The sequence below is a fragment of the Plectropomus leopardus genome, chromosome 20 (genome assembly GCF_026936395.1).
Source record: "Plectropomus leopardus strain MGB_pleo_1.0 chromosome 20, ASM2693639v1, whole genome shotgun sequence".
Taxonomy (NCBI): Eukaryota; Metazoa; Chordata; class Actinopteri; order Perciformes; family Serranidae; genus Plectropomus; species Plectropomus leopardus.
Genome location: NC_142195.1, coordinates 4,257,966 through 4,279,968, shown reverse-complemented (window position 1 = coordinate 4,279,968; position 22,003 = coordinate 4,257,966). Strand labels below are relative to the sequence as shown.

General features: G+C 40.2%; 2 protein-coding genes and 1 pseudogene across 3 annotated transcripts in view; 2 read left to right on the top strand and 1 right to left on the bottom strand.

The window, feature by feature from the left end:
- The window catches only part of arsb (arylsulfatase B), a 34,667-nt gene extending 33,381 nt beyond the window's left edge, over positions 1 to 1,286 (top strand). Inside the window, exon 9 of one of the 2 annotated variants that reach the window (XM_088071410.1) lies at positions 654 to 1,286. The gene's annotated coding sequence lies outside the window, so the exon portion shown is untranslated. Of the gene's footprint in view, positions 1 to 114; positions 597 to 653 lie in introns of those variants that run through there. The other variant, XM_042508831.2, reaches the window with a different exon arrangement.
- Positions 1,287 to 2,005: 719 nt separating this feature from the next.
- lhfpl2a (LHFPL tetraspan subfamily member 2a) overlaps positions 2,006 to 22,003 on the top strand; it is a 59,292-nt gene continuing 39,294 nt past the window's right edge. The window contains exon 1 of the mRNA XM_088070967.1: positions 2,006 to 2,236. The gene's annotated coding sequence lies outside the window, so the exon portion shown is untranslated. The remainder of the gene's footprint in view (positions 2,237 to 22,003) is intronic.
- LOC148186137 (E3 SUMO-protein ligase ZBED1-like) lies at positions 8,304 to 9,460 on the bottom strand (annotated as a pseudogene).

Below are 22,003 nucleotides of genomic sequence, written 5' to 3'. Positions count from 1 at the left end.
GGTCCTGGCACCAGTTGTTCCCCTCCTAGTCACAACAGTCTCAAAATAGTCCATTCACACCCATTCACTGTCGTGCAAAGCATGCATGAATTTACAAAAGTTGTTGTTTTGCAGGGTTCCTGTTCTTCAAATGAGCCAACTGCACATCCTCACACTGAATTTGGAATAAAAGACTGGAGACTGCTGGAGATGCATGCACAGACACATGTCTGGAGATAATGCAAAGCATGGCTGTCTGTTGTGCAGGACACAGACTGACATGAATAGATGTATAGCCTTCAGAATGTGAGCAATCTGCATGGACTGATGTGAGCTGTGAGCCTTTAGCTCAGCTGTTAGCCTCCCAGTAAAGGTTAAGACTCAGATTTAGACAGAATGTGACATGTAGACTACACAAATGTTCATGTAATACTGTGTGAATAGCTTGTCTTTACAGAGCGAGCGGTAATCTGAGATGCTGAGAAAACAACTGCTTTACACACATGAGCAGATGTACAATTGTATATGGTTGAATTATTTAATACATTGAAATAAAGAAATTAGATTTTGACTGTATTTGTCTTGGGAGAAATGTCTGAATCAGTAATGTTGGCAAAATTCCTGTTTGACAGCAAGTAATGAATGTTTTCATGAATCATTGTTTTCTCCTACAGTCCAAGATGATTTCACTGAGAGGACAAAGAGAAGCAGAAAATCCCTCGAGATGAACACTGAAACCAGAGAAGGTCTGACATTGGTTGAAAAATATCTGATGAAGAATCAACAACTGAGTAGTTTCAGTGTCATGTACTTAATCTTGTAAAGGCAAATTCAAGGAGGGCGATGGCGACTCTGATACAAATGCAGTTAATTGGGTTAAATAACGCTCCAAATTTAGGCTAAAGTTTGGAAGGAAACCACTGGCATGGTGATTTTCAAACAGGCTCCTTGAACTCTCATCTCAAGATGAAATACAGTTCTATGGATATAATCTCCCTTCAACTTGAGAAAGCTTGTTCTTATTAAATCTTTTGTTCTTACGATCAATGTACCACTTCAGATTAAACTTAAAATTCTGAAAATTAATGAATATTTAACATATATGATTAGGCCTGATGTTGGTTAAAGAATGACCTCAACAAATTAGAAAATAATATTAATGTATAATATCTGTAATAGCCTGATTTTGTGCAGAGCAGTGTGAGTGTGAATATTTGACACTGAACAAAAAATAATAATGTATAAAAATCAATGTTGCTGCCAATCATTGACATATCCCAGGCTGTGATAATAAAAAATCAACTTTGCATGCAGTATATTGAAAATAATTCATTTCATTCATCATTTCATCTAAAACCATAGTAGCACCATGACAAAAATCTGGCACTGAAAAAGTTAAAATTCTGAAAATTAATGAATATTTGTTATTCATGATTAGAACTGATGCTGGTTGAAGAAATAAACTCAATCAAAGTAGAAAATCATGTTTATTTAGAAGCACATTTTGTGTGCAGAGTAGTATAAATGTGAGTATTTGACGTTGCTGAAAAAAATAATAATGTATAAAAATGAATGTTGCTGATAATTTTGGACATATACCAGACTGTGATAATTTAAGAAAAAACAACCTTGTATGATTTTTGTGGTTTTTCTTTTAATCTAAAAGCATAGTGGCATCGTGACAAACCCTGGAATTTAAAGAGTCAAAATTCTAAAAATTAATTTATATTTGATATTTAACACAAGGACTGAAAAAAATATAATTCAATGAAAGTTTAAATAATCATAATAAAATAAAAATAATAATAAATAATGTTTTAAAAATAATATTAAAGCGGGTCTAAGGGTTAATCTCTTTACTTCATCTAAAAATAAAAACAAAAAAATGTACAGCCTAAATAATAACAATAATAATAATAATAATAATGATAAATAAAAATAAATGACACTAAATAAATAATGTATTATCCTGGGCGCAGCATGTGCAGCAGTGATTGGCGGACGGGGGGAGGGAGCTAACGGGAGCAGTCACTCCCATCCCAACGGTAGTCTGTCCGGGACACAAGAGGAGGACGGAACCATTCATTCTTCTGTAGTTCCCGAAGAAAACGAGGAGGATGAAGGAGAGACACTGAGGACAAAAAAAGTCAAGTTAAAGTCAAAACCGATAAGTTAAACTGCACAAGAAGACACAAAGACGTCGTTAAAGTCGGAGGATTTCAGTCGCTTCCAAAAATCGCACCGCCAGCACTTCCACGTAAGTAGGAAAACTCTTTTTCTCAAACCACTTTTCTTCGACAGCAATAGAAAGTTTTTTCGTCTGTGAAACAAGTTTTGGTGGAAGAATGTCAGCCACAGATATAGAGACTTTTGCCGGTGTTTCTAGTGCTGGCACATTTTCTCCACGGGCCGCTGTTGAGGGGAAACTCGTGGCAGAAAGCCGAGGAGACTGATGCTTTTCCAGGCAAAGCAGCAGCACCGGGTCCCCCCATACATGACCCAAAAGTAGCATTTAACACTGGCAGTTTCTGCCTTTTAATTACAGTTTCAACTCATATGTGTGTCTCTTCCATCTTTAATAAAGCTGACAATGCACGTGCAGCAACAAAATTGTCTCTCTCATGTAAAGAGTCGTCAAAACTCCCCAAATAGGCGTTTTCTTCTGATGTTAAAACAAAGAAAACCATTTGAGAAGCTTTGATATGATAATATTTGGATTTCTTACACGAAAATTGGCTTGAATTAATTATCAGCGTAGTTGTTGGTTAATTTCTAATCAACTAATCGACTAAATTTTGCAGCCAAGATGAAAATAGTCATTAGTTGTAACCTATAAAAACATCTTAAATTGTCATTTTCCTTCTCTTACTTAAGGGTGGGCAATGTATCAATATATTGTTATAGCGATGAGAATAAATATAGTCTCAGATTTTTTTGATATCATAATATCAAAAGTGTTGTCTTTTCCTGGTTTTAAAGGCTGCATTACGGTGAAATGATGTAAGTTTCTGATACTGTTCAATCTCTTCTTATATTTTACCTTGACCAAACTTAGTAATTATATCCTCATAAATATTATCAAAAATGTCATTGTGTAAATATTTTGTGAGAGCTCCAATAGTCAATAGTATCATCGCAACATCGATACAGAGGTATTTGATGAAAATATTGTGATAAATGATTTTCCTCATATCGGCCAGCCCAATTCTTACTGTTTTGTTAACCAGTAAAAGGTTTGTTAAAGATTTTAACATACTATATGAGATATAAATGATCTATAAATGGTGGAAAATGTCCTCTCTAGGGTTCCTAAAGCTCAAGATAATTTTTTCAAGAGTCTTGTTTTGTCTTCGACAGTCAGAAACCCAAAATATGTTTAGCAAATGGTCAAATAAGACCTAAAAAGCAATAAATCCTCACAGTTGAGAAGTTGAACTTTTTTTCTGTAAAATGACTCAAATGGATCAGTTAATCGACTAAGTGTCTCTGCCCTATGTGTGCAGCTAAGGTTAATTTTCCATGAACGCACCATCAAAAACATCATTAACCCCAAACACCTGATCCTGGCACCGTTACACAGATTGAAGGTCTAAGGTTGCGCTGCTATTGTGACTTCAAGAGAAAGTCTGTCAGTGGTTTTGACAAAGTGGGACACAGATTCTTGTCTTGTTTTGTCGTGCTGTGTTTCAACAGTAAACCTGAGAACAGGTCCCACCTGTAAACCAGTATTTGTGCGTGGAAGAAAAAAGAGCTGCTGGTGGCAGAGTATGGAAGCAAGTAAGAGTCATATAAATATTTGAATTTTCACAGATATTGAAGCAGATATGGAACTTTAAACACTACTGAATTCATGGCATTGAAATATTTTTATAACTATCTAACTGAAGTTATGTGTCCGTGGTATTAAATTCCAAATTTTGCAGAGCGAATCTACGATCCAGAGTCATGGGGGTCTGTGATTGTCTGCATATGGTTCTCAACATGGAACCAGCTGAGCTATTTACTAATAGCGCACAGCGGCTAACAGCACATGGTGCTAACTCCATTAACATCGCTAACAACAGCAACAGTAGTGCTGACAGAGCTAGACATGTAGGAGACCAGAGGGTTGGCGCTTCACTTTCTCAGAGACACTGCTCTGATATCAGGGGTAACTGCTGTATGAGCTCAGTGCAAACTGACGGTGATGAGCTCATGGTATGTGCACGCCAGTGTTTACATGCTATCTGGATGCCTCCCCCTGAGCTCTTGTTGGTCTTGTGGTTAATTAACTTAAAGATGTAAGTGCATTCATTTGGGAAGTGTAAAATACAACAGTGGTGGACAAGGGCTCAGGCTAGTGGTCATATGCAGAGGTTAACTGTCTTTAAAGCCTTTAAGGCAAAGAAACTCCTCAGGCAAATTACAGGGTTTGTGTTGAAACAAACACATTTATGAGGACATTTCAGTTTTTGATTACGCATGCATGTTGTTTCAAGTGTAAGCAATGCTTAAGCAGGTGTATGCAGATATCGGATTTGAGTCACTTTTAAGAGTAGATGTAAGCAGGCAGTCAGAAAAATTGGATATAGGCAAAAAAATCAGAATTGGGCATCAAGACTTGATGAGTAAATCCAGCCTAAATCAGATTTTTGGTGTGTAGAAAGTCTTATTCGCAAGGTTAGATCCAACACTGTCTTGTGACTCTATGCCATTGTATGAATTTTTAATCTAATTTGTGGTGCCTCAAAAAGGAAATAACAGTGCACAAAAATGCTATTTTTCCCTTTTAATAAAGCTTCTGAAAAGCTTCACCCTGGACAAAGTTGGAGAGACGGTCGTTTTCAGTGATCTAAAATGCAGTTTGCATGTAGACGAATGGTCAAAATACACTGAAAAAGCTACTTTTCCAAATACACATGTACATGTGGACAAGTCCTTAGATGAACTAGCGTGGCCGCCACGGCTACCACAACAACCAACAGAAAAGCTCGGATTACATCACAAACAGAGGGAGCATGACTTTATTTTTCTTCCGAAGATGCCATTACTCTATTATATTTTTATAAAGCAAGTAGTGGTTTTGTTGCTATTTTAATGTTCTAAATGTTGCATATAGAACCTTTAGTGGCTGTCAAAATCCAAATACTGAGGCCCTTATTGCTTCCACAGCAGAGACCTGTTATATATGTAGTATTTGGGCTACAATATAACAAGTCAGGAACACTACTAGGTTATTTGTTTTGCATAAGGAAAGCCCTACTTTGCTTTTTCCCAACAAGCAGTGATTTTTTTCCACGTGTGATGCTCTTTATTGCAGTGTTTTAATAGACACAGGGTTCATGAGGGATGAAGTGTTTTTGCTCCAAACCTCAGTCACTGATTCATTGTGGTAGGAAAGATCAGAGCCATATGAACCATCTTTTTCCACGTGGAATTTGCTCTCCCTGCTACCAGATCAACACTATAGCTTTTGTAGTTTTTAATCTTACATTGAATGTGCTAAACTCTTGTAGTTCAGTGTATTGTTCTTCATTTATTACCAGCTGCAAAGTTGCAGCAGTGCAGCCACTGTGTGGTCTCTGTCATGAGTCTATATTCTGTAATTAGCTCGAGCCATTTCTTTGTAATTTCACTTTTTATTTTAAAGGCACGCAACTGAGCCACAGATGTTTAATGATGCTTAGGTCATCACTGAATGAGTGACTAGCATTAAAGATGGCGGTTTGCTGGAGTCCACTGTCAGGGCGTTTGAGCTGATGTGCCAGTGCACGTGGTCCCTCAGGGCTCCGTGTTTGGCCCAGAAATAAAAAGGCCTGGGCTTCAGTTATTACGACCCTCCGTTTACGCCACAAGAAAAGCAAAAAATACATCTCTTTCCTGGCAGCATGGTAGTGCAGATGCGTTGGACACTCCTACACAGAATGGTAAACTTTCAAAGCATGGAAATAAAATATGACCAGCTGTCTTTTTGACTGGTGCAGATGATACTTTTAATGCACGTTGCCAAAACCTAAACAAAAGTGTAACTGCTATGCCATTCATGCAGACCACATCATCTGCCTTTCGTGCTTCTCTTGAGCTTTGATGGCAGTGTTTTTGTCATTATTCCAGGATGCTGGCTGGAGTTTATGGGGACTGGGTCAGTATGTTTCCTGGTATGAGGAGTATTTTCAGTGGAGGATTTGATCTTCTCCACGCATTTGGATGCTAAATAAACACTCTACTTTTATGCATCTATGAGCGTAAATTTCTCTGCTGATGGAAATCAGACCTGGGCACTATCAGTGTGTGCTTGAAACCGAAGACAGGACTGTGGTGTCACCATGACCACAGTGTGAAATCCACTAATTGAACGGCTGCTCTTGTGTCAGAGGTTAAACCAGATGACTCCGGCCGGCTGGGACTAACATCTGGAATAGAGTTTGTTCCAGCAAAGCCCTGCTGTGGATCTCCTCCAGAGTAGATGGTCCTGATAACAAGGCTGGTTTATTTGCGTCGTATTTCCTCAGACTACTGTTGCACTTGTGCATCAAGTTCGATTATTCACTTTTCCAGCAACATCTGTTTTTCACAATCAGCGCTTTTTGGTGGGGGCTGTTATTTCACCCACAGTGTTCTTTTGTTTCTCAACGAGTGCGGTCAATAAAACTTTCAACAGGAGCATCAAGGAAGTGCCCTAATGAAACAAACACATCAGAGGGTTTTTTTATATGTGCCTTGTTGCCCTAAAGATTGTTTATTTGGCTATATAATTGATGTAATGCAAGAAAGACAGTTTTAAAAATTCAGACAAATCTTAACTGGGTCACATTACGTTACACAGTTTTCCTTTCCAAGCTTCTAAAAGGAGTTTTTCTGAGTGAATTAAAAGCAGCCGTGTGTCCGAGTTTATTTTTTTTTTTATGGAGCTGCTGTAGAGATGGGCTATTTCACCGGTACTGGAAAAGTCTGTGTCACAGTCTGCATACAGAAGAAGAGAAAGGCGTCCGAGAGGCTTTGTTCTCAGATATTTTCCACTGTTGTCTGCCTGTGGGCTGTCACCTTTAAAAAAACTGAACTGTGAGCTAATAAGAATTAACATCATTCACTTAAGTTGGTTTGAACTTAACCAATGAAGCAAGTCATAACCTAAAATGCACTGTAGAATTCATGTTGTTTCGTTTAGTTGCAGTGCCTCTGCAGTTTTACTTAAAGTATCAAGCTGACAATAAGTTTATGCTAACCCAATTATGTTTATGGTTTGTAGACTCCCATTTTAAAGTCCCAAGTTCGAAATTAATATTTAACACACTTTTAGATATTGTGATGGGAAGTGTTCCCCATACATTCATTTATTTGTGGCAGCCTGCCACAATTAATACATCTGCTGCCACATTTTGGTTTTCAATTTTTGGATCTGGACTGTACATTAGGAGCACTGTTGGAATTAGGGCTGCAGCTAACGATTATTTTAATCGTCGAGTATTCTATCGATTATTCTGACGATTAATCGAGTAATCGGATACTTTTTTTTTTTTTTATTTCATTAAATTACTCGAGCTTAATTTAATAGTAATACAAGACAGAGAAAATAATAGAAGTCAGTTAAATTAACAACCAATTCAATTCCTCTTAAGATAAACATTTTTTATTGGCTGACTTACCTTAACTGAATTTGTAGCTGCTTCTTTATAGAATGAACAGAGTGCATTTATGTGTCTTTGGCACATTCTGGTTTGTAAAGATGACAAAAAAAGTTGACAAAAACTTAAACATATTGCCACATTACACTCTTCTTGTTTTTTGTTTTTCTAAAGTGCAAAAATAAATAATAGTAACAGTAATTTCACATTACTTTTTAAGAAGGTATAAATAAAAATTAAAAGGTAAAACTGAGGCATAATAATAAACATTAAATGTCTTTCTCCACACTGATGTGTGTCTGTGTGTGTGTTCAGCTCTTTAAAGGAGTCTGTGGTTGCAATGAAGGAAAGTAAGCATATCAACATGCTCAGAACTGAGGCTCGCCCTACGTTTTGATGCAATATTCCCTGCTGCAGAAAACAGGCGCTCTGATGGCGTAGATGTTGCCGGGATACACAGGAAGGACCGTGCTAGCTTTGACAGTGTTGGATAGCGTGGTGCATTCGCTTTCCACCATGACAGCGGATTCTCCTTCTTGGATAGAGGATGTTCTCCAAAGTACATCAAAACCTCCTTCTGGACAGTTTGACTCAACTGCTGCCCTCATCCTCTTCATCACTGGTGCTTGAGTCTGATGACCCCAGTATCTTTTCAAGCAATGATTTAACATCCCCTGATGTGTTACTGGCATGTCTTGTGCTGTGCTGGGAGACCCAATATCACTTGCATTCTTCTGCCTTCGCTTCCTTTTTGGCAACAAGTGCCATGGTTTGTACTGTGCTTTGGACCTTGAAAACTTCATCAGGAGACAGGAACTTAAGTTTCCTAAACCTGGGATCTAAAGCAGCAGCAAGTAGGACATGGTTTGATTCAGGTTGAAATACAGATAGTCCTTGCCATCTTGCTGTGATCTGTTCTGTCACATCAGTTTGATATGACTTGACTGGTGCAGTCTCAAAGGCTGGAGTCTGTATGGACTTCTTAAGACTTTGCACAAGCTGTGGAAGTGCAGAGAGGGTAACATATTCTTGCCCACTCAGAAACACAGTTGCTCCTTCAAATGGCTCAAGGGCCTGGTCTCAGCTCTGAATCACATCCCACTGTTCAGGCTTGAGATCATGTAGTGTTTTCCTCTTGGTGTCACTGCTGGGTCAGATAATGTAGCAGTTACTGGCCATCTCTGTTCCAGCAGCCTGAACAGCATGTGGAAATACTGTTCCAGCTTAGTACTTACATCTTGCACCAGCATGTGTAATGTGTGCCCATTTGCTGCTGCTTATCCTTTTAGTTTGCTGCATGCTAGCTCGCTCTTCTTAAAGTGTTCAACAAGGCATCTTGCAGCAGCTACACACTTAGAGATAGCCTGGTTTTCTTCAGAGCGCCCTGCACCACCAAGTTCAGCGTGTGTCCTGCACATCGCACTGATGCCCATCCATGTTTTTCTGCCAAAATCTTAGCTGCTGCTACAACATTAGCACCGTTGTCATGGACAACGGCTTTGATTTTCTCTGGTGGAATGTCAAATTTTGCAATCACATCCTCAATCCACTCTGCAATATTTGCTGCTGTGTGTCTCTCTTCAAGGGGCATTGTTGTCAGGCTGTGGGACTCCATTCCCCAGTCCTCCCCAAGAAAGTGGCACGTCACACCCAGATATGCTTCTGTAGCAACGCTTGTCCAGATGTCGGCTGTGAGAGCGATGCTGTCAGTCTCTTTAGCATGTTTATTAACTTGCCTTTAATGTCCTCGTACTTTTTCTCCATCATTTTCATGAAATAGGTTCTTGAAGGAAGCATAGTTTGGATTGAAAGCGGAGATCATCTTCTGGAATCCTTCATCCTCCACCATGGACAGTGGGCATGTCTGTGACAATCATGTTCAGAATGCTGTTCAGAACTCTGCAAGCTTAGTAGTTGAACATGATGGAGCCCTCTGTACAGCTGTCCAAAGTACCACTCCTGCGATTTACTGGAAAAAAGTAGTAGAGTATAATTAATTTTGTTATTTATTCATTGATTACTAGGCCTAAATTAATGGTTAATGTACATATTATGTTGTGATCTACAATGATGACCCTACTTCTGCAATACAAATAACATTAATAAACCCAATATATTGTCGTTAATATAATATACCTAAACAAATAAATAACAGACAATGACCAGGTCTGACAACCTCTGGTGTGGTGTGTGTGTGAGACAGAAAGAGAGAGAGTGTATGCTATGTGGCACAATCATAATAATAACGTGAATGAAGCATAAAGTAACTAGCATTTTATTTTCTGTGTAATCTTCTAACAACACTTCACTAATACACTTTTTCACATAATGCCTCCTATGTGGCCACTACAATTATTTAAGTTAATCAGCCATTATTTAGCTCGTGTATGTTCTTTTCGTGCCGTAATCTATACTAGCAATCACTGATCTAAATTAAATACTTTGTGAACGTGACATTAACATTAGACCTACCTGTTGGATCCATCGGCAAACTTGATCGTATGGCAGGTGCTTTCGGTTCAGATGCTGTAGCATTGAAGAAGTGCTATTATGGAAAGCTAATTCTGTTTGCAGTGCGCATTGTACTGTGTTTTTCGCCCGATTTAGTTTATAATGGTCCCACACCGACAGTTTACGCCGCTTTACTTCTCCCTGTCGCTTTCGTCTCCGGTCTCCGTCTCCATTTTGCATTCCACAATGGATGTCGGCATCAAAAGCGGAAGTGGCTTAAACGAAGCATCGAAGTCAGAAAATTTTGCCTCGACGATTTTAGTAATCAATTACTCGAATAACTCGAGGAATCAAGCTTCAGCCTAGTTGGAATATATATATATATATATATATATATATATATATATATATATATATATATGCTGATCCATTTATGATTGCTCCACACTCTTGCAGCGCGGAGCGTACTCTGGGCACAGATGGAGCAGTGGAACACCGGGTGCAGTGAAAGTGAAACTTAAACATTTATTGTGTTTGGCTCTGCATCAGCTGCTTCTCTGCTGCTGAGGAAAAAAATAACCTCTTGAAAAGTTCTGCCTGTGCTGCGTCCATAGACCATAAATCCAAATTTATAACTTTAGAGAGACACAGACTGATACACAGGGACACACGGTACATTCTAGGCTTCTGGTAACACTGTATTTGTTTGGTAAAACAAGAAACTAAAATAGATTTTTTTCCTCATTTCTTTATCAAAATGACTCATAATTAGATTTGAATAATAGCAGTACATCTAGGGCTAAATATATGAAGTGATCCCATATAGCAAACAAGTTGTGTATTTTGTTCCATAGATTTGTAATTGTACTTTCTAGGGGTATGTGGCAGACTAAATGAAGGAATGAATGTATCAAGCATACTGAAATTAGGTCAGTTAGGGAGTCATAATGTCAGTTGTGGTAACTTTAGACACAGTGTGGGGGTTTCTGACACAACTTCAACTACTTCTGAGTTGCACAGAGGTGAGAAAGAAGTCTAAGAGGTCAAACTCCAGCAACACTTGTAGCATAAAGAGCAATTTATTGTAGAAAACAATGTATTTTGGCTTGTGGCCTTCATTTGGTTTCAGGTTTTGGCAACTTTTCTATTATTTGTCCTGTGAGTTGCGGTAAGTTGTTTTACAACCTGTCAGAGAGCAAAACGAGAGCTCAAAGGATGTCACATCCGTGTGAAATGTGGTGGTGTCCAACAGCGTTTACGTGATAACCCTTCACATGTGGCCTCCTGTTCTGAAACAACTGTCTCAACTCTCATTTGACGAACCCTTCTTACTCTCTACATACTGTATGTCTCCCCCCTCCATGCTGCTCTGTGGGGCAGTCATGCACACTGATCAGATTAGGCAGCACTGGAGCTAATCACCCTTCTCTCTCCTCTACCCTGCTATCCCCCGCTCCCCAATTTCCCTGAATCTCTCCCTGTCCTCTGGGCCCCCCCGCGGGTCCCCGAGATGAGCCTCACCTCAGGGTACTTCTACCTCTAGCGGCTCTACAGCCCGCTGTTTACTGGGAAACCAGCAGGGTGGGGTCCTCATAATAACAAAGCCCTCACCCTACACTTGTCCCCTCTGTCAATTGGAGGTAGGCTTGTGTGCAACATACCCGTCCTTATTGAAAGAAAGAGACATCCAAAGAATGACTTGTGGAGGGCAGAGAGGGAGGGGGGCCCGGACCCTCCTGTCGGGTGAAATGAGGAGAAAGAATCTGCAGTGGGTTTTGTTCCTTTGTGGCAAGCAGGGGGTCAGTCTCAGGGGAATGCACGGCAGACGGACGGTGGGTTTTGCAGCTGCATGGCCTCCAGCACTTTATCTAATCCCTGAGCAACTGCAGGCTCATTAAACTCTGCTGCTGGTGTTCAGTTCACTTCAGTTTACGTCTTTTAGTGAGCGCTGCATCTCCTGTTTTCCGCACTGCCATCTAGCCTGCCTTTTTTTTAACCAGCCAATGTTGTTTCAGACATGTTTGAATATTGATTAAGCTGGGAGTGGAGTCACTCAGGGACCTCAGGCTCACAGCTGTATGCTAATGATGAAAGGTTATGACCCGCCACAATAGGCGGTCTGTGTGTAATGTGCGATAAGGCCGTATCATATGTTCACTTTGGCTGAGGTCATGGAAAAGGCATTAAATTGTGTGAAAGAGATAACGCGAGATTGCACATTGTGTTTGTGTCACTGCTGAGTGTTATACTTGCATGTTCCAGTTTGTCCAAAGTTTATATTAGTGGAAGAAAACAAAGACAACAAAGAGATGGAGTGTATGAATTTATTGCCTTTTCAAACATTTATTATTTTGATTATCAAATTGATTTTTTTTTCTTGGATTAAATGCATAGTTTCACATGTTGGGCTATATTCTTATTCACCTCCTCTCAAACAGATTTGATTTGATTTCACTATATTGTCAGAAACGAGGGAAGTCTGGGTTTCCCTGCTTAGGCTGCTGCCCCCGCGACCCGACCCCGGATAAGCGGAAGAAAATGGATGGATGGATGGATGGATGGGTCAGATACGAATTCTGAAATTTGTCCTGTGTCAGCTGTTTCACATAAATACTCATAAATACTAAAACACAAAACAACAATTGATGCTACCGTCATGTCTGTAAGCTAGTCACAAAGCTAGAGCCAGCAGGTGATTAGATTAGCGGAACAGCGAGCCAGGGCTCTGTCCATATTGAAAAGCACTGCTAAATCTCACTAATAACCCTTTTCCACCAAAATTAGCAAAGTAAATAAGTTTTTCAAACACGGATAAACCTGCTAAAATATATGGAAGAAAAAAGAGCTCACTGGTTTGCTCTGTGGATCACAATCAAATGTAGGTCACAAAGTAGTATCGGGTGCTCATGGAAGATGGGAAACAACAGGATAAGGGGACAGGGAAATGCAGGCACTCCAAAAGTATGCAAACGTGAAAAATGAGGAGGATTTACATTAAAAAGCCTTTATTATAGTGGCTAAATCACTAAAAAAGCCAACATGTTTCAACCAAATACCAGCCTTCGTCAGGGCTTCAAAAACATATGCATTGTGGATGTAGCCCTGCCTATATTAGCAGCAGGACCAAGAAACAAATGATCACTTAGTCACATGATAGACAGATAAAAGCTGAACGAATAACAAAACGTCATGACAAAAAAGGAACATGAAATGAGATGACTCTCATATATGAAAAATATGCATATATATATATATATAAGTCCTGCCTGTATGAACATCAGTAAACTCTGATGTCTGCACAACATTACTACCATGAGGGCAATGCATACACTTAAAAGTGCAAGATGGTTTGGTCAGCCAAGTATGCTTTTGTTACTACAGATATTATAAGATTACTTTTGGGGGGATTGTTCCTTTTTATTGATTGGACAGCTGTAGAGTGATAGGGAATGTGGGAGAGACGGGCAGAATGACATGCAGCAAAGAGCCACAGGCTGGAATCGAACCCGGGCCACTGCAAAGACCTCGGCACATCGGGTGCACACTCTAGCAGGTGAGCTGGAGGCCGCCCCATGACAGATATTCTTGTTATTTTATGTGGCATTTCTACTAGTCTGACCTGGCTAGCAATACCAACCGACCGACCAATAGCGATGGGCAATATATTAGTATCAATACTGTGATATGAGATAAGATTGTTTCTTGGATTTTGGATATGGTACTATCACAAGTGTTGTCCTTGTCTGTTTTTTAAAGGCTGCATTACAGTAAAGTGATGTTATTTTCTGAACTCATCAGACTGTTTAAGCTGTTCTATTTTTTGCCTTTACCCACTTTATCTTTATATCCTCGAAGCTTGTAACTATCTATCGAAAATCTCATATTGTAAATATTTTGTAAAAGCGCTTATAGTTGAACAGCCATAAAATGACAATTATCAATATTGGGTACTTTAAAAAAAAAAGTTAATTTAATTTTCTCCAAATTGCCCAATCCTAGTCTGCACTATGACACACCAGGCAGAAATGTTTGTCAACCCACCCAAGCCAATATTTATGAACATCATCCATCTTCTTAAAGCCACCCAGTTGGGCAGAAAATTGGCCAATTTGGCAACAATCAATCAACTTAACAACTCCTATCATCATTCAGTGAGAAATGCGACCAGATTACTGTAGTTTCATTTAGAGTGTAATTCAGTTTACTCAAAAAATCCCCTCGTCATACTGGGCAAGCTTTCCAAATGAGTCCTTTCACTTTCACCCACTTTTGCTGTAAATTCTCCTCACAGAGGTCTGATTCCCAGTGTTTGGGTCCTAGTTTCAGCAGCACCATGGAAACCCTATTTTAGTTCAGACTGGCAGGCTGTCACTGGTCATTATCACCACTGTACCACTGGTAGCCAGAGAGCACAGCAGCAGGACCAACGGTTATAACACTCTCTCTGTCTCTCTCTGCATCCTGCCTTTGCAGACTTAGTTTTAATAGAGGTGACTCATGCTAAATACAGTATAGTGCAGGTCACTGGTTTGACCTAATCCCGCTCACATTACTAACTGGATACACTGTAGTTGACTGTTCGCCCCCGTTAGTAAGTTAAGTGTTTCTATGCCTGTCAGGCTTTCCATTCTCCCACAGTATGCTGTTTGCAACAATATTGTTAATTTACAGCATGACTTTTTCTCATTTTTTCTAAAGCAGGTTGCTTATTTTTAGCCAGCAACCATAGATTTTGCCAGGTGAAATGTGTTGTAGTCAGCTAATCAAGCGAAGTGATTGGTGGAAAACTTGACTTTTTATTGTTTCCAACTGAGTAATCTTGTAAAATGTGTCTAAATATGCATTTTTCTGGCTGACATTGTCCTGGGATGCTGAGGCTAATGCGAAGTTGTCTGTCTTGGTAGAGATTTAATTACGTTTTTGAGAGTCCTCTTTTTTCCTCTTGTTTCCTCTTTTCTGGTCAATTCTCGTGAGGCTAAACTGACTGATAATCAGTTGTATGTCAAGGTTGCAAAGTGCTGTCTTTAGAAATAGTATTAACGGTTGGACATTAGGGGTCATGATGCTGATGCTGTGCATTCACTGATATTTGATATAATTTATGTAGCCTAAAGATGCCCTCCCACCTTTTAAAAAAATGTAATGCATTAACAGTAACATGTAGTAAGTAATGACTACCCTTTAACTGACCTACTTTTTATAGATATTACGTTTTTGGGTCTTCAGTCTGTCCGTCCATCCATCCGTCTCATTCTTGTGAATGCGATATTTCAAGAACACTTCCAGGGAATTGCCTCACATTTGATACATACAGTATACGTTGTGAGCTCAAGGATGAATTGATTATAAGGTTAAGGTCACTATGACCTCACAAAACATGTTTTTTGGCCATAACTCAAGAAATCATATGCTGATTATGACAAAATATCACACAAATGTCTGTGTCTTGTATGCAGGGTTTCCCACACATTCATTTATTTGTGGCGGACTGCCACGATTAGCAGAATTCTTTTTTGTTAAATTTTGTGGGGAAAAAAAGAAAAGGAAAAAAAAGTGGACTTCAGGCTGTATGTCCACTAATCTTCATTCTGGTCACCGTGCAAAGGTCTGTGTAATGGTCTGTACCACTGTGAATTGATTTGTAGTGTGAGATGTTCAGGTAAGGGTGATCGGTTCACTGGACTGGGATAATGTTACAGCACCTGTGGGACCACACACAAGTTTCAGTACAAAGAAAAATGACCCAGTTTTCTGTAAGTTTAATGGGTAAATCAAGACATATTTATGCCACGAGAAAGACTCAAATAACCAGACATGATTCTAAGCAAGATAATACACCCCAAAGCTTCAGCCAATTTACCCAGCTGATATGAACACGCTTAATTGAATTTAACCGGTATTTGCCAGGCTTGTTTTTCCAGCCACAGGCTTGTCAACAGATGCATCCTGTTTGATTCAATCACAGGTATGATCAGCAATGATGTGGCTCCGGTTAAATAAACACAGTTTCAGGTTCAGCTCAGAGTCAACTCTCCCTCCTGTGTTGAACTCATAACCTGTGCGCTGTCTAAATTTATTTCATTTTGCCAGAAAAGCATCTTTGCAAAACTGCACTTGTGACAGTTCTGTTGTTTCATATTCCTTTCCAGCCGTCTCTATGTCACTGACCTGTTTCTTGATTTACCCAAAACCTTTATAAATCATGCATACTTGCAGGGAATGAGGCATTTCTTTGTTTGCTGTTGTCATTCTGGGGGCGGCCTTCAACAGCTAAGTGGTATTTGCACATCTGAAGACAACAGTGATGACGCCGTCCCTCGCTGGATGGAGAAGTGAGAGTAAACACAAGCACAAGAAAAGTGAATCACATAGGGCGGTGAAATAATAGTGCAAGGAGACAGAGAGCAGGCATGAAGGAAAACAAAGTTTCAGACAGGAAAAAAAGAGGGCAAGGAGTAGAAAGTAAAAGAGGGAGAAAAAAAGGTAAAGCTTTTGTTTCACAATTAATGGGAGTGGCCCTGGGTCAGACATCTGTGATCCATCTCCCAGGGGCAGGCGTCTGGAGCTGCCTTTGTACCCTCTCTCTCTCCCCCTCCTCCCCCTCCTCCTCCTTTCCTCCCCTCAACCAGGCGCTGTGACTTCATTTTGACAACCTCACTGCCCCAGAGACCATTCACACTGATGTAAACCACTTTTTTAATGGCTGTCTCTCACCCCCATCCATTATTATGTCCATCTGTCCAAAATTAACATTGAAGAGGTTCATATTCATACTATGATGGGGTTAAAAGCCTTGTTTTTCCTTTGATTTCCCACACTAAATGGACATTGGTGATCACTGAGGTTAAGCTAAGTTGACACTACATGACTATCAAATAAGTCAGATTGCTGTTGACACTGGGTTTTCCCCGTGAGTTTTGAAATAATTGTGGTTTTCACATAACATGACCGACCCGATGAGTATGTCAAGTAATGTGAGGGTCGAACCACAACCCTGCGATGGCAGGGTGTGGGTGGAAATGATCAAAGTCAAATGGTGACAAAGAATCATTAGGCTAATAACTTGCAGAAACATTGCATGTAATAGTCCACCTTCCACCTTCTCTGCTCCTCCTTTTCTTTCTCTTCATCTCAAACAAACATACAAACACTTCTTGGAAAGTGCTGCAGCCCCGCTCATCTCTATCCTCAACCTGTGTCTTGCGCTCTCATTGGCTGAAGCTCAACCACAGGTCCAGATATTTAGCATGCTAGCTATCTGGGGAGCGTCTGCCATGTGTCTGCGATTTTGAGCAGTTCACACACAGCTGTTTGGTTCTGATCTAGGGCCTTTCTCAGGGAGCTCCAAAAGGGCTAAAGCTGTGTAGTGTTAACTAAGCATTTATCATAAATGCTTTCCAAAGTGCATACATTGAGCATAATACTTGGTCTGTTATATAGGTGTAAAGTGGAGCTCCTCCAAAATTCTGTTGTGTCATAGAAATCTGAAATATCTTTACTGCCTTGGTCCAGACCTTGAAATCCACGCACTCCACCAAGTTGAACCAATGGCAACTATTGTGAATGCTATAGATAAGTTAGACGCTGCTATTCAGGCTGTTCTAAATCGACACGTCTTCTCAATAACAGCATTATTTTGTTTTTACTCCACTTTGCGCCACTCTTGTGGCTGGTAGAACCAGTATGTTGGCATGACTATGCATCACTGTCGACCTAGATTTAGATGGGGCTCTAAAGATTGGTTTGGGAAAATCTTATTCCCCTCCACCCTGGTATTGGTAAGAGTGGATGCAATGTCATGCTGAAAATGAAAACAAATTGAAACGTACAGACAATTCTGTCTGATGTCTGGCAAGAAGCTTCAACACATATGGCCGGTGGGTTAAGACAACTCCCAGCAACTTTATGTGAGTGACTGTATCATTTGGTGGATCACACAAAAGAAGTTTTATTAAGGAATATGGCGGCCCAGTGTTCACCAATTTCAGTACCATAAGTCACCAATTTAATGCCAGTGCCATTATTTTCCCCAAATTTAAAATCTGTAGGCTACACCTCACAGCTTGAAACTTATTTGGAATATTTTATATAGGAAATGTACCAGCTGTGAGGACACATGCAATTTACATCAGAAATATTAAGATTCATAATGACACTGACAAACATACAGCTTTTCCACAAAAATTGCCTTTTGTACATGTGTTTTTCAACACGGTAAACTCTCTAGACTGCTTTTCCATTGCCAGTAGAGCAGACCTGCGTACACGGCTCTGCAGCAGACAAGTATATCTTTCTGTTTGTGTGTGTGTTGTGTGTGTGTGTGTGTGTGTGGGGGGGGGTGTTAAAGGTTATGGACATGGAAAGCAGAATTGGTTACTGTCTGTATCTCTTACTTATTCAATCTCTGTTTCAAATTCTCTGCAGGCTAACTTGGAACGATGTTTGAGTGCTGCTCAGGTGGAGGTGGACGGTAATTAGTGGTGGCGCAACATTACATGTTGACGGTTAGGGAGCGGAAATGAGTGTGTTCACCCGGATGTGTTTCCATCAATGCCGATTGAAGTCAGAGACGATAAATACCCGTGACTACTGCAGAGTCATTTGACCCGAGTGTGACTGCTGATTGTAAACTTTACCATTGCATTAGAAAGCCAGATGTTAGTGGGTGTTAGCAGTTTTTGTGTGCTGTGGAAACCCATGTATTTAACATGAATTGTTCATGTCTGGCTGACCAAACCATCTCTGAGCTAAGAACAGAAAGAATATAATTGATTTGAACTGAAGTGTTATTTTGAGGACAGCAGATTTTTAAGGGTCGGTTTATCAAAATTACACAAAAACAATTTTTTTTCCTCACCTACCTCCAGTGGAATCTAGCCACAGACCTCCCTGTCTGGTTTCCACTGGAACTACTTTCCACAGCAGAGACAGTCCATATGAAAACTGTGACACCATTAATAAAAAGATGTTGCTGTCGAATTTTTTTAGCGCTGCAAAATATTTTCCCTTCAAGTCTACTGTATTGTGTTGAAGGAAATATCCAATGGACATATATATTTGCATTTCTGGTAAACTGTATTTTTTAGATGTTCTTTTCGAAAAGGACACCTAAACAGCCTTTTAAGTGTTGACGTAGCTTAATTTGGGCAGTTTAATGGCGGTCACGCACTTCCCAGATCATGTAAACACTTATCCTCTTCTCAGGTTGGTTAGGCACATTAAGGAGCCGTTATGGCCCCATTACTGCAGAGCCATTAGATTCCTGGGGGCCAATAGCCTGTGACACTGAGTGGGAATCTTTATCACTGTGGGTTCAGAGGCTAGACAGGAAAGATGATGCCTCTGCGTCTTTTAGACACGCTAACACAATTTGGTGAACATTAGCGAGTCTGCAGCGCATATACAGTCCTGAGGGAAGGGGTGTGTGTGTGTGTGTGTGTGTGTGTGTGTGTGTGTGTGTGTGTGTGTGTGTGTGTGTGTGAGATCTCACGTGAAACCTCTTTGCCCATTATGTCTGTCATCAAGTCTGGAAGAAACTTGGCTCCTATCCAATCCAGAGAAATTACCCTCGTATCCACATCAAATAGCACTTAATACACCTGTCTGTTATCATACAGAGACCTCAAAGATGACTTCATCACATCTGAACAAAGAAAACAAGTTAAAAGTCATTATCTTTTAAAGCTCTTCTTCCTTTTTGATTCCATATGTGGTGCTTTTCTTTACCTTAAAAGCTCTTTATCTCTAATAAGACGTATAAACAAGCCCCTCTGCAGCGATCTGTTAACATTACAAAAGTCTAATCACTGCAAGGTGATGTCATCTCTCTGTGCTGTGTGCGGTCTGTGGTTTACAGGCACAGCACACATGGATGTATATGCATGTATGTAGATACACCCACACACACGGGAGGAAATTGGATAGAGTGTGGATAATCATTGCATTAGTGCAGAGTTAGTAATCAGCGCGCGCCGGAGGGAGTAAAGCACACCTTGTGTTTTTACTTTTCAGGCCGGGTCCTTTTTGTCACGGCTTGTGCTGCAGTGTTAAGTGTTTTTGTGTGGAGGTTGAAAGGGGTGTGTGCTCCTGTCAAAGGGAATTAAGGGGCTAACTGAGGAGATAGAGCTGGATGCTAGTGGTGTGATGTCATCGTTAAAAGGCGCATTTATGTTGCTGAGGGTCGATTTTTATGTACAGATAATCATTTTAGAAGAAGAATTCAAGGAATAAGTGAACTTTTAAAAAAGACATGAGGAGTAAAATCTTTGTGAATTTATTGCTGAAATGTGATTAAGAATTGCGTAAGGAAATATCTAGTTCTGTGATAAAAACAGTAAAAGCTAGGAGACTGCATAAAACTTCAAGGCAGGCGTTTACTAGAACCCTTTTTACCAAGAGATTGTGCTGTAGGGATGCTATGAAGTCCATTCTTCATGCTGCTTTTGCATTTTTACACAGTGCAAAACAACAGTGGCTTTATGCCACTCCAATGTGTGATTTTAGACAGCATGCCAGGATTGCAGGAGCGAAAAGGGCTTGACAGGCGTGATGCTTAACACAACAGCGTCAGCATCAAATATCACATATAACATACATGTTAGCAGTGCTTCATAAACAATAACCATGTCATAACATGTAATTTATAATCGTTTACCTTTTCTTTAATATGGCAGCTGATCTTTTCTTCTGCTCAGGGGGTAAGGAGCTCCTGAATCTAATCGTTTTCCCAGTTTGCTGACTGTTCGGCCATAGAGATGTCTGCCCTCTCTCCAATATAATAGAACTAGATGGCGCTCTGGCTTGTGGTGCTCAAACTCCCCAAAAAAAATACATTTGAAAAACTCAACAGCAGTGTTGCTGAGTGGTTGCTAAGTTAATCCACAGACCTTGTTGTGAGCGGTTTCAGTTTCATGTAGAAACTATTTTCTTTCTAACAAACTACACACACCGACTGTATCACTGCGCAGAAGGAAGTGTGCATCTACTAATGAACGAGTGGCTCTTACCCGTGACAGAACAAGATATAAACATTAATGGCATCCTCCTCAGCTGAGCTGCAATGTTAGTAAGCTGAGTGATTCTAGGTAAGCTATCAGTACATGCACGCTTCGTTCTGCGTGGTCACTGTGCTGAATGAAGCGTGCATCTACTGCTAGCTCACCTAGTACCACTGAGCAAGCTGAAATTACATCTCAGCTGAGGAGGATGCCATTCATGTTTCCATCTTGTGCTGTTATGCACGCTTTCTTCTGTGCAGTAATATGATTGGTAGGTGTAGTTCAGGGACTTTGTGTTAACTGTCCCTTTAAAACTGGTAGTTCAGTGACTTTGAAGATGTCGAATACATAAAGAATTTTAAATGGAAATACAGAGTGGGAAAAACACTTACCAGCTACCCGTCCTCCTTCTTTACAACTCTATTAGACATTAACCATCTAAATGAGGCTCATAGTGGCCATGAAACATGCATTGTTTCTGTCTCCAAGTCACCGTCAACAGGCCGAGCTCGCACCCAAACCCAAAGCGGAAGCTGCACAGGCTCCAGAAACCCGACGGCTTTTTCCTCCTCTCTTTGAAGAGCTCCTGGCAAGGCTTTCAAAGCCCCTCTGTCTCAGCCCTGGCTCCTAAAATAATGTGTGGTAAATGTAATACAGCTGCCCAGCTGAGCGGGAACAGACAATGTGTATTATTCTCAGGAACAATAATTGCTTTTATGTCTTAACTTTTTTTTTTTTTTTTTTGTACATTCCACACATGTCACACGACAAAGTAAAGAGTCATCATCATCGACTGCCACTTGTGTTTAATGAAAACAGCACTGAAAAATATTGTCCCTCATGTATGATACTGAATCCACTGCTGCTGCCATTGTGCGGTTTCTGTGGTGCTGATGCAGCAACAGACTGCTAGTCCTATAAAAATGTTCCAGTGGCGTGCGCGCGCGCACACACACACACACACACACACAC